We start from the raw sequence: 13,238 nt of genomic DNA on the forward strand, positions 1-13,238 counted from the left end.
AATCACAATCAGTTGTTACGAATCCAATTAACTTGGGTTGATCATATCAAGGAAAGATACACAGGAGGAGAACGACACCCCTTTAAGGCACTATTGTGACCTATTTTACACATCGCCCCATCACAAATGGGGACCCCCTGTTTTTGCTTTTTAAGGTTTTGTCCTAGCTCTGCAGTTTCATAACATTTTCTTTGAGAGTTTTGAGTCAGAGTTTCTGAGGTCATCCCGAACCAAATAGAGAAATCATGCTCAGAATCATGTTTGAAGGTTGTCAAAGTGCTTGGAAGGTCTGAAGGACGAGGATCGCAATAGCTTTCAATCATTTCCAACAACTTTTTATTTTTAGGAATTTATACTTTTTTGCTTTTTTGCTTTTTTTAAGAAAGTTTCGTTTTTGGCACTTTGGGCACATTCCGGGAAGCAGCTTTTTTTGGCTTGCTTTTTGCTTTTTTCGCTTTTTTCTTTTTTCTTCTTTTTTTGAAAGTAGAACCTAGGTTTTGTCCCTCGGGTCATTTGGTCAGTTCCCATGTCTTCAGATTTGAAAAATTTTGCCGGATAAAAAGAAGGGTTTTGTTTTCTCTGCCTTTTTTCAAGATTAAGGTTTTGATCCTGAGACCATATCATTACTGCCCATGTTGTCAGAATTGAAAAAATTGGTCTCTAAGGGTAAAAAGCAAGATGGAAACCATAATTAAGGTTTTGTTTCAGAAGATTATGTCCTCATATTTGAAAAATAACCCTGTCCTCATATTTGAAAAATTATGTCTTTAAGTGCAAAAAGCAAGGTGGTAACCCTAATTAGGATTTTGTTGCAGATGATCCAAGTATGAACGTAGTAAGTCAGAGATGGACATGGCATCAAGGACAAAATTTGGAAATGTGTTTGGAATCAAGGACAAAATTTGGCCAAGGAGATGGCACATGGCTGTCCAAGGAAGCAATGACTAAGCATACACCAAGTTCGCCTTGGCAAGGAAATAATCAAGTCTGTCATGTCTTGTCTACTTCAAATTCCGCCATGTCAAAGAAGAGATGGCAGCACATTAGCAAACATTCTTCCAAGTCCACCTAGGCACAAGTTGAACATGGCACAAGAAGGATGAACTCCACCCAGCTATTGGAAGTTGTCCAATCCCTCACAAACTCCTACCTTCAATTAAGATATCCATGGCAAGAGTTAACTAAACTCTGACCTGCAGTTAGCATGATGGGAAGGATAGAGCAGCAGCTAAGGAAATCCAAGTGGCACATGAACCTTCAAGTCTGCCAAGAGGAACTTGTCCAATGATGCATGAAGTCCGATCTGCCAAAGAGAAGAATGTCCAAGCTTCATCAAACTCCGCCCAAGGCAATGTGTCCAAAATGCTTCCAAGTCCGCCCTTCGCAGAGACTCCAAAGTCCGCCTAAGACATGACAAACAAAGTTGGCAAGGAACCTTCAAACTCTGCCCAACAGCATGAAGAGATGTCCAAGCCTATTCAAAGTCCGCCTTGTCCATGAAGTCATAAAGTTCACCTAGGGTAGATGAAAACATGGCAAATGGGAGACAAAGTCTGCCCAAGAGGAAAGCATTAAAAAAATGGAAGTATTGAGGCACGACAAACTTGGCAAAAAGCTCCACAAGTCCGCCCTTTAAGAGAAGGGATAAAAGCAAACAAAGTTGGCAAGGAAAGGCTCAAGTCCTCCTTGGCTAGACTTCCACAAAGTCCGCCTAGGCAAAAATGATTAAAACACTTCCAAAAGCATCCCAAAGTTTGACATTGGTCAAAGACATAAGCAAGGTTCGCATGGAATAAAGCAAGGATGGCATGAGGTTAGGATGACAAGTAAAGCACTTGGAAGGAAAGTGTATAAGACAAAGCAATGTCCAAAGACATGTAAAGTACGCCCTCCTAAAAGAAACTTGGCATGATATCTTCCAAGTCCGCCCTAAGGAGATGTCTAGCATGCTTCCAACCCCGCCCTAGCAAGATGAAAACATGGCACCTAGACATGAAAGATGGCAACATATTGATGAAGTCCGCCCATGACAAAGACTAAGCCAAGTCCGCCTAGGCATGGTGGAATAAAGCAAGACCAAGTTGGCTAAGACATGAAGTCCGCCTAGGCTAAAGAGAAGATACAATGGTTTGCCAAGACATGGCAAAGACCACGAAAACATGAAAATTTGCCTAAAGGAAGATTAAAATTTTGCCAAAATAAATTGTCCAAACATCTTGGAAATTCGATCAAACACAATTTTGTCTAGGCATAAATGGAATATGTGAAGATGCCTGACAAGACATAAAATTTGCCCATGGATCAAACATGACAAGACATAAAATTTGCCTAAGACATGACAAACAAAGTTGGCAAGGAACCTTCAAACTCTGCCCAATAGCATGAAGAGATGTCCGCCTTGTCCATGAAGTCATAAAGTCCGCCTAGGGTAAATGAAAACATGGCAAATGGGAGACAAAGTCCGCCCAAGAGGAAAGCATAAAAAAAATGAAATTATTGAAGAACGACAAACTTGGCAAAAATCAGCCGCCCTTTAAGAGAAGGGATAAAAGCAAACAAAGTTGTCAAGGAAAGGCTCAAGTCCGCCTTGGCTAGACTTCCACAAAGTCCGCCTAGGCAAAAAGGATTAAAACACTTCCAAAAGCATCCTAAAGTTTGACATTGGTCAAAGACATAAGCAAGGTTCGCATGGAATAAAGCAAGGATGGCATGAGGTTAGGATGAAAAGTAAAGCACTTGGAAGGAAAGTGCATAAGACAAAGCAATGTCCAAAGACATGTAAAGTCCGCCCTCCTAAAAGAAACTTGGCATGATGTCTTCCAAGCCCCCCCCACGGAGATGTCTAGCATGCTTCCAACTACGCCCTAGCAAGATGAAAACATGGCACCTAGACATGAAAGATGGCAACATATTGATGAAGTCCGCCCATGACAAAGACTAAGCCAAGTCAGCCTAGGTATGGAGGAATAAAGCAAGACCAAGTTGGCTAAAACATGAAGTCCGCCTAGGCTAAGGAGAAGATAAAATGGTTTGCCAAGACATGGGAAAGACCACGAAAACATGAAAATTTGCCTAAAGGAAGATTAAAATTTTGCCAAAATAAATTGTCCAAACATCTTGGAAATTTGATCAAACACAATTTTGTCTAGGCATAAATGGAATATGTGAAGATGCTTGACAAGACATAAAATTTGCCCATGGATCAAACATGAAGACAATCAACTTGCCATGACGAAGAGAAATAAATTGGCTAAAGGAAAAATAATTTTGACAAAAATTAGCACATGATCAAGGGTCAATCAACGAATGGGTTGGGAAATAATTTTGACACATGAATATTTTTTTTAATTATTTTCTAACACTGAATTATTTTCAAAGGGAAAATTATTTCAACACTTAGAAATATTTTCAAAAATTCAAGAAAATTCAATTTGAAAGAAAGTTCTAGAAGATTCCTTAAGCTAAGGATGGAATTTTGAGAGAGTAATAAAACTTTCCATTTTGGAAAGATTTAAAACATTAAAACACAATAAAATAATAAAAAATTAGAAAAAAACAAACAAACACAAGAAGCTTCTAAGTTTAAAAACCTTAAACTCTATATATTTTCAACCAGTCACTTTCAAATTCATTATTTAGGTTGAGAATTTGGAGAGCAATTGAGAATAAATTTTCTCTCAAATTTTGTGAAAATTGATTTCTTGAAGAGAAATTTTGAAGAAGTAAAATTCTTCTAAGTGTTGGAAGTCAAGAAATTAAGTGTTTTTTAATGATTTTAAGACAGATTTTCAAAATTGAAGGTGGATTTCAGTTACAAAGATCAGTTTCTAAGACAAAAAATCTGAAATTGACTGAATTTTTCTATTATCCTGTCTTATTTCTCTCAAATTTTATCAAATTTTATCAATTTCTTGACTAAATTCTTCACTTTCAGTCTGCTTTTGATCAGAAATTGAACCTTTTAACAAGCAGAAAGTGAAAATTCTAGGAAAAAGGATCAAAATTCAGAATTAAAACCTTAGAAATAATATTGAATTTTCATGTGTTTTGCAGGTTGATGACCACCAAAGAAACACCGTCTAGAAAAGTACCAATGAAGTTCGCCAATAAGGGAGTGCAGCCAAAATCCAGGATCAAATCTAAATGGAAGAACGTCACAGACACTGAACTTGGACATGTAGATATGGAAGAATTTAGAAAAAGAATGCACGGGCATGATGGACACCTCCCGACGCCCATTGCTTGCCGAATGATAAGAAATGGCATCATCCAAGCCGCTGGATTTCCTCCGGCTAAGGAGTGTGCTGAGCTGATAGTCGAGTGTGCTATTCATTACAATGCACAATCAAGAGAGATCATTGTGCCTGATGGAAGGGTTTTAACTAAACTTTCAGAGTTAGCCATTCAAGAGACATTTGGAATTCCAAACTACGATAAAACCGCCTACAAGACCAAAGAAGATACCCAAAGGATCTATGATAACCAATCTGAACTCCGTCCAGCAAATATCAACACATCATGGTTGGAACAGAAAAAAACCTAGGGAAAAGTGCCAAAGTATCTGTTGTGTCCATACTTCAAAGAAGAATATGGTGATATCATCCTATTGTTGAATAGGGTAATGGGCAGCCCTCAAGGTGCGCCATTTGAGACATGGATGTACTACTTCATAGATAAAATTACCTCGAGAGACAAGATGTTCAATCCGTCCCGCATAATCAGCAACAATCTTCATGAACAATTGATAAATTTGATGAAGACAAAGTCATTCTACATGAGCTCCTACATTATCTACTTATTGGCCGGAAATTTTAGATATTCCGGACTGATCTGCAGAGGTGTAGTTGGCAATGGAGAAATGAATTCAAGTCTTATGACTATTATCCTCAGCTACAACTTAAGAAGAAAACCCACTTCAAGCGAGTGAATGATGCATTCCTAATGTACATCACAAGGACATTACAAGGAGGAACTCACCAAAGTTTATCTCCTAAAGCCAAAAGGTTAATCAGCAAGTATGGATCCTAGTTTATCCAGTTTCCGAAATTTACATACATAAGAGTTCAAGGTTTTAATGGTCGTCCTTACCGACTTCCCATCTATCCAACCAACAGGATGATCCTACTTGAAGTTCTCAGACAACTGGAAATATATCAAAGTTTCAAAAGAATAAGACAGAAGGAAGCAATTACCTTTCCATTCTTTATTGGAAATATGGAGGAGTCTTATCCGACAGCACAGGCAGCTGAAAGTGCCAGGCTAGAGATGCAATGGTATCCCTTTACATTCTACCGGTCCAGAGTTAACTATGATCCTCACAGCAATATTGGATCAGTGAATGGAGAAAGATTCAGACATAAAGTGGACATAGAAGATTTTTGGGTGAATGCTGCAAATAAATTTGACATCAAGAAAAGGCTATTTTCCAAACTGCCAGTAAGCTTGATCAAAACGACTGAACCTTTCCTTGCGCCGGATCAGCTGGAAGATAATGCAGAGTATACTCAGCCTAACTTTGATGAGCATGCACCTCTTCCTCCTATCAAATGGTTAGAGCCAAAGCATGCAGACTTGACCACCTTGATGCGGCCAGTTATGAAATATTCCAGGTGGTGGGTTGATCAGTAGTGTCATAGATTAAGACAGAGAGATATAATCTTGACTTATGACTTGATGGGTGAAGCAGAAAGATATTCTTCAAATGAGGAAGCAACTCAAAGTGCCAGACCAATTGAGAGTACTAAAAAGAAAGGGAAGGCAGTTGTGAATGAAGGGCCTTCTCAGAAGAAACAATGGCTAGAACCATCTCCTTATGCTGCATCAGCAAACATAAATGATATATTGGCCATTGATAAGTCATTGGCAGAGAGGGAAATTCATTCCCCAGTTCGTGAAGAAAACGTAGAGTCAATCCATCAAGAAGATGAACAGCCTCCATCTCCTAATGGCACAGAAGTATTGGAATCAAACAATGAAATGGATGTTGAGGAAGGTGAATTTCAAAAAGGAATGATTTCTGCCCTTCGAGTTATGATGTGTGAAAAAGGCAATCAAGAAGTGGAAGGCATTGAGCAGCCCACTGTTCCAGATTGGTTGAAAGAAAGATTGGAAGTAAAAACACAAGAAAAAGAAGTTCAAGAAGAGGATCATATGGAAGATTTCTTGGCCAGATTAGAACAGGTTGCCACAAAGAAGCCAACCAAAAGGTTTTCTACCATTTAGAGAGATGAAGCAAGGTTGCAGGACAGTGCAAATTGTTGTGCCAAAAGTGGACAAGGCAAAGGGAGACATTGATCCCCATGAATATGAAATCACTGCAATCAGTTTAGGACCAACTACCAAGAAGCAGGAAGCTAAAGACTTGGATAATTCAATTGCTTCCATGAAGGCAAGAGTGGACAAGGAAGTAGATAAGAAGAAGGAATATAAGAAAGAAGTTGAGTGTCTAAGAGAATACATTCAGCACTTGACTAGGCCACTTAACCAAGCCAATCCAGAAGCTCCTCTGCTCTTGAATCCACAAGAAACAGTCAAAAGTTCTGAGGAAAAAGCAATAACAACCAGAGACACCAAGGCATGGATGGAAAGCACAAGTAAAGAGACAGACACATTTGTGGAAAGGTTAGCACTAACATATGGACAAACCTCCTCTTTACTCTCTAGGATTGCAAATATGGCAGAAGCATGGGCCAATCTTCAGGACATTCAAGAAAGAATCATTCCCTGCCTTAGAGTGTTGAAAGGAATGTCAAAGCAAGAATTAATTGATGCAGGAGTGGCATATGCTTTCAGCAGTTGGCACTGACATTGGTTGCACACAGTGAAGTCTTGGAGAAAGTGAAGGCAAATGCTGACAGAGTAGAGGAGAAGATAAAAGAAATTCAAGACAAGGTTTACCTTGTACCTGTAGAGGTACTTGAAAAGGAAACTGTTATCACAAAATCTCGCACCCTGGCTGAGCTATCAACTTAGCAACCTTGTGAAACATAGATTTAATCCCCTTGCGCGAGGTCCCACACTTCGGGGTTGTTTCTATGTTTCACAAGGTTGCTTGTGATGTCCCCTTCTAGTTGACATCTGTCAGTTGAGTAGATTAGCCTATCACTGACCCTCGTAGGCTGATGAGGTTGGTTAGAGGGCCTCCCGGAGATTGATTCTTCATCTTCAAAGTGAACATTACAGGACTGACTTTTATTTGAGGTCTCCGGGACTCCGTTTGAGACACTTTCTATTTTTAGTAGTCCTGCTATTTTTAGCAAGTGGGTTGGGCAGTGGCAGAGTATGGCTTGGCAGTCTCCAGTTCTGATGGCAGGCAATTCTGATGGATACTTAGAGAGATATTAATATTTAATTACTTTAATTAAATATTAAATGGCGAACTTTAATGTTTTAATATTTTTAAGTCACTTTAAATTATAACTAAATGAGGGTTTATTTCTCATCGGAAGGGGCCACTTTTATATTAAACTGAAAACAGATTTATTTTTGAAGCTTCAATAGTCAAAAATAAATATTAAAAGTTACAACATCATTTAATGCCAAATCGTATTTTTCTTGGGAATCGCATCAAACCCTAAAGGGAAGAGATAAAAGAAGTTATTAGGTCTTCTTTTCATTCTGTGAAGTTTTGATATTGAGTTTGCTCTTAGGAGACTTTGGCTTGAGGATTTTAGCAGGGGTTTCTTCCTGTAGATGATCTGAGAGTATCGGTACAGGGAAACGGTGGATTTCTGTGCAACAGCATTAGAGGTTGTGAAATATCAATTGATTTTGCTTTCAGTTAGTTTTATTCAAAAACCAAGATTGGGCAGATTAGAAAGGGTTTTATTCATTTTATGCAAAGGATTGATTGCAACCACACAATCAAAACAGAGGCAGGAATAAGTGTGTTTACAGCTGGGGTTTTTGTGCATGTACGGCCTACAGATCTGTTGTACCTTTCTTCCTTGAAAGGGTACGATTTTGTTAAAGGAGGAGTCCAAAAATTCGGAAATAAATCCTAAAGGAGACGCCTAGCTGGTAGCTTCAATTTGAGATGCTAAACTCACCATTCCGGGTAGTTTCGATTGATAAATAATTTTGTTGTCATTATTTGCTGCTGTAGGGCAGCAAGGATAAATAAGGGGTTTCATAAATTTGAAGTATTTGACAATAAATCTTCCTGGTCTTGTCCGATTTCTTTATTGAAGGTGTTTATGCAAATTGGATGTAATAAGGGTTTGATAATCCTAATTTAATGAAGTTCAATTAATTTCCAGCTCTTTCCAATGTTGCTTTTTGCATACTATTTGTTCAAAACTAGCCTTGTTGTTAGAAATTGCAAAATACAAAACATAAAACGCAACAGGTTCAACTAAACCTCCGTTGTCTGAGTTGAGAACCCTTGGTAGGTTCTTACATTGCTGAGTTGATAGCTCAACAAGGGTGCGAGCTTTCATGATAACAGTTTTTGGCACGCTCGGTGGGACTCCGTTCAATTTACATGCTAAGGATTCAGTGCTATTCTTGGCATCTCAGCCTTTAGAGGCAATCATCTTCAAGCACTTGGCGACTCTGCTCACAAGACCAGTCTCTTGTAAATGACTTGTTGCTAACTCCGGAACCCCGGGGTCTCTATATTCCGAAGTCACTAAGCCATCTCAACTCCGGAACCCGGGAAGCGATTTTTGCGGGATGCTTGCCTGCTAAGCATGAAGTCCAGAAGCCTTAATCATCCATTGGGCACCGAGTCATTGAAAGACCCAAAACATGTGTGCACCATCACTTGGAGGAAAACTAGAAACTAGAACGCACACCCTTTTAAGGAGAATGTGGTAGGTGCACAAGCACTTATGAAAGCAAAACAACTTCTAGTCTAATATTTACATAGTCATCAACACTCTCTTCAGAAGCAAGGCTTGAGATGAATCCCATTCATTGGGATTGGATGAACTTCGCCATCAAGCCTAGAGAGATGAAATGCATTGGCCTCCTCGCAACTAGTGATGACATATGGACCACTCCAGATAGCATCAAATTTGGAGTGTCGCCCAGCTTTGGCTCTGTCTGCATTCCACTTGAGAACTAGATCTCCCTCTTTGAAACCCTATTAGTAGCCTGTTTGTCAAAAACCTTCTTGACCTGCTCTTGATGAGTCTCAAGTGTATGCATACCCTGACTTCTAACCTCCACCAGCTCCATCAACTCAGCTAGTCTTACTGTCATGGCATCATTCTCTGTCAATTCCAACTAATGTGCTAGTTCAAGAGAGGGTAACTCTAGGGAAGTTGGGAGTCTTGCTTCCTTCCCATGTACTAGCATGAAAGGGGAGTTACCAATCGCCCTCTTGGGTGTGATCCTGTCAGCCCATAAGGCTGTCCTCAACTTAGTGTGCCATGCCCTCTGATTGTCTTCAATTGTCCTTTTAATTATCCTGATGAGGTTCTTGTTGGAAGATTCAGCTAAGCCGTTACACTGAGGGTAATAGTTGGATGATGTCTTCAAGTATACACCATACTTAACTACCCAAGAATTGATTTGGGTTCCAACAAATGCCCTGGCATTGTCTTATATGATGGTGGAGGGGACACTGACTCTTGTCACAATTCCCTCAAGGAATTCCAACACTGAGGCCTCAGTGGCATCCCTCAATGCAACTGCCTTTGTCCACCTAGTGAACTAATCTATTGCAGCCAAGATCCACTTATGGTCAGCACTAGAAGGTGGGTTTATCATACCAATGAAGTCTAAACCCCATTGGGCGAACGGTCGATCTACTTGGATGGGATGAAGAGGTAAGGCAGCTAGTCTTTGCTTCCCAGAGAAGAGAGCACATTTCTTGCAATTCTTCACCCATCTATGTGAGTCACTGAATAGGGATGGCTAGTAATAACCAGCCCTCATTATTTTGATAGTCGTAGTCCTTGCAGAGAAGTGGCCCCCTGAAGAGCCATCATGAAATTCCTCTAACAATCTACTGACTTGGTTTTGCTCAATACATCTTAGTAAGACTCCATTGGAGTCTTTTCAAAAAAGAGTGCCATTCACTAAGACATAGGGAATGGACTGCAACCTGAAATGCCTTCTTTTGGTCCGGTCCAGACCTTGGGGGTATCTACCTTACATTAAGAAGTTGGTCATGTCGCTTACCCAACTGAATTGAGTGTTGTTGCCAGTTGGTTGATCCTCTTGTAACACAAGGGCGACCTCTGAAGTAGTCTCAGAAGATGAGACAAGTTGTTCACATAGGCCCCTGCCTCTTACAAGCTTGGTGATCTTGATGTTGATGTCATACTCCATGACCTTGGTTATCCACCCAGCCCTCTTCTCACTGATGTACTTGTTTAGAAGGAAATCCTTGACACTTGCATGTGGACCTAAGAGCTGGATCATGTTGTTGGACAACATGTGTCTGAACTTTTTTAATGCCCTTACAATAGTGAGGACTTGCTTTTCTACATAACTATACTTAAGCTCATAGTCCTTTAGCCCCTCACTAAAGAAAGCAAAAGGTTGCTCCAAATTATCATTGTTCAGCTGTGTTAGGACAGCTGAGATGCTGGATTCTCCTCCAAAGGTATAGAGGATAAAATCCCTTTCATAACTAGGATTGACAAGGGTAGGGGCCTAAGCAATTGCTTGTTTGATCTCTTTGAAACCGGCCCTCCCCTCCTTGGTCCAACTAAAAACCAAGTTTTTCTTCAACATGGAAGTGAGCGGTTTTACCATGGTAGCAAGGTTGGGAATGAACCTCCTCACAGAGTTGATCCTACCAAGGAAACTTTGCGATCATTTCTTGTGACTGGGGAGTGGAAGAGAAAGTATAGCCTCCACTCGCTTTGGGTCAATGGTCAAACCCTCCTTGGATACGATGTGTCCTAGCAATCTTCCTTGATCAGTAGCAAATACACACTTGCTAGGGTTCAAGGACACACCATACTCCCTGCATTTCATGAACACCTGCTAAAGATGACCAAGATGGTCAGCGGCATGCTTCAAATAAATAGTTATATCATCAAAGTATACAAGCACAAACTTTGATAATACGCCCTTGAAAGCCATGTCCATTGCTCTTTGGAACGTGGCACCTGCATTGGTTAGCCCAAAGGTCATTTTACAATAAGCATAGGTACCCCACTTAGTAGTAGACGTAGACTTTTATTGATCTAATTCTTGGACCAAGATCTGATAGTAGCCTGAATACCCATCCAAAAATGAAAATCTTTCCTAGCCACTGACCTTTTGGAGAATCTACTCCATAGAGGGAAGGGGATAGTGATCCTTGAGGGAGGGCTCTATTGAGATCCCTAAAGTCTACACACAGCCTGATTTCCCCATTCTTCTTCCTTACAGGGACAAGGTTGGCCACCCAGGAGGAGTGCTTGATAAGGAAGATGATATTGGCTTTTATGAGCTTGGTCAACTCCTTCCTCGTTAGTGGCTCAATCTTGGGGTTTATTGGCCTTTGTTTTTGTTTAACTAGCTTTGCATCCGGGTTTAGCTCTATAGTATGCTGGGCTAAGCTAAGGTCAAAACCCTTAAAGTCTTCATAGGTCCAAGCAACTATGTCATCATACTTTTGACAAAGCTCAACAAAGGCCTCTTGCTCGGTTGAGGAACACACCTTGCCCAGGTTTAAGGACCTACCCTCGGCAACAGCAACTGGCTTGTAATCACCCCTCTTTGCAGCAAAGTTCATCTTCTTCCTAAACTAGTCATCCGAGTTAAAAAATGCCCTCCAAGGTAACTAGACCCTTAGAAAACTTGGAGTTGAGCTGGATGATTTGATCTCCATACTGGTCTTGCAGCTTAGACTGATTTTTAGCAAAAAATTCTCCTTCATTTTGCAAGAAGTTGACGATTTGCTGATCGCTTTCAAACACTTGCCAATTTACCTGATTGTTTGGGACAGCGGGCCTCACAACAAGTCTGATGTGTTGCTCCTTCTCACTTGCAACATGCGTTGGTATGTCGAATTGAGCACCAACTGCCGCAAGCCTATCACCATGCTTGTTCTGACTTCTAGGAATGCTCTGAATATTGAAGACCTCAAATCGTTCAATCAAATCCCAAACCCTGTGTTTGTATGATTTGAGTAGGTTGTTTTATGCTACACTTTGGGCTCGGATGTGGTTAACAACCAACTCACTCTATCTCCAAATACTTGCAAAGATCTGATCTTTCTGCTTAGTGCAAGTTGGAGACCTTGGATCAAGGCTTCATACTCAGCAACATTGTTGGTGCAACCAAATTGAAGCCTAAAAGAGAAGAAATATTTCTCCTACTCAGGAGAGACAAGCATCACACCGGCTCCTACACCATTCTTGTTTCTTGAACCATCAAAAAACATGTTCCATAACCCCTCTAAGTCTCCTTGTGTCTTGATGAGGTTAGGGATAGGAGTATCCTCTTCATGGATACAATAGGTGCCAAGCCTAGTCTTTTCAATCTCAGCTAATGGATCAAACTGAAAAGCATTGGCTCATTCGTCCAGCAAGCAATCAAGAACCTCTTGCAAAAGAGTGGCAGGCTCACAGACAGTACACTCCTCGCCCTCTTCATGCAAAGTGCAATTCAAGTTTATAGGGTTGGGGGTGTAGGGCTCAATGTGGTTTTGGGCAATGGGCTCTGCCCTTATGGTGACCTTGGTACCATACCTTGTTTGAAATAGCATGTGGGACCAATCAGAAGACAGGTACCCACCTATCTTGGCGGTGAAGTCTCTAAACAGGTAGATGGCAAAGAAGGTAGGGAGGTTGATAATTGATACGTCTTGCAAGACAGTGCAACCAGGGCATGCATGCAAGGTTAACTTCAATTTTTTTACCACCCCTACTATCTTAATAGGAATGCCATCTAATTGGACCACCCCTTTGGTCATAGGTTTGTATTCTATGCCAAGAAGATTAGCTACCATCTTAGGCATGACTGAGCTACTAACTCTTAAATCTATCATGCAGTTGTGAACCAAATTATCTCCTATGATTAAGGAGAGATAGAAAGGGGGAGGCTTGCTGATCTTGCTTGAATCTTCCTCCTCCTTGGGTTGCACCAAACTGGTGGAGACTGCCTTTCCACTGACTACTGCCTCACCACCTTATTGATCGACATCCTTCAATGCCTCCTTAAGAAAATCCCTTTGAGATGGGATTGAAAGGACCTCCCACATAGTGACGTTGAGGTTGGCCTTCTTCATCTGATCAACTATGTTGAAAGGGACACCAGCTGATTTTAGAGGACCCTTTGAGGCTACAAGGTCT

At 40.6% G+C, this 13,238-nt stretch overlaps 1 protein-coding gene across 5 annotated transcripts in view; it reads right to left on the minus strand.

The window, feature by feature from the left end:
• LOC131071340 (uncharacterized Rho GTPase-activating protein At5g61530) overlaps positions 1–13,238 on the minus strand; it is a 109,391-nt gene that overhangs the window by 52,111 nt on the left and 44,042 nt on the right. The window lies entirely within an intron of this gene.

Source organism: Cryptomeria japonica, chromosome 2, assembly GCF_030272615.1.
Source record: "Cryptomeria japonica chromosome 2, Sugi_1.0, whole genome shotgun sequence".
Taxonomy (NCBI): domain Eukaryota; kingdom Viridiplantae; phylum Streptophyta; class Pinopsida; order Cupressales; family Cupressaceae; genus Cryptomeria; species Cryptomeria japonica.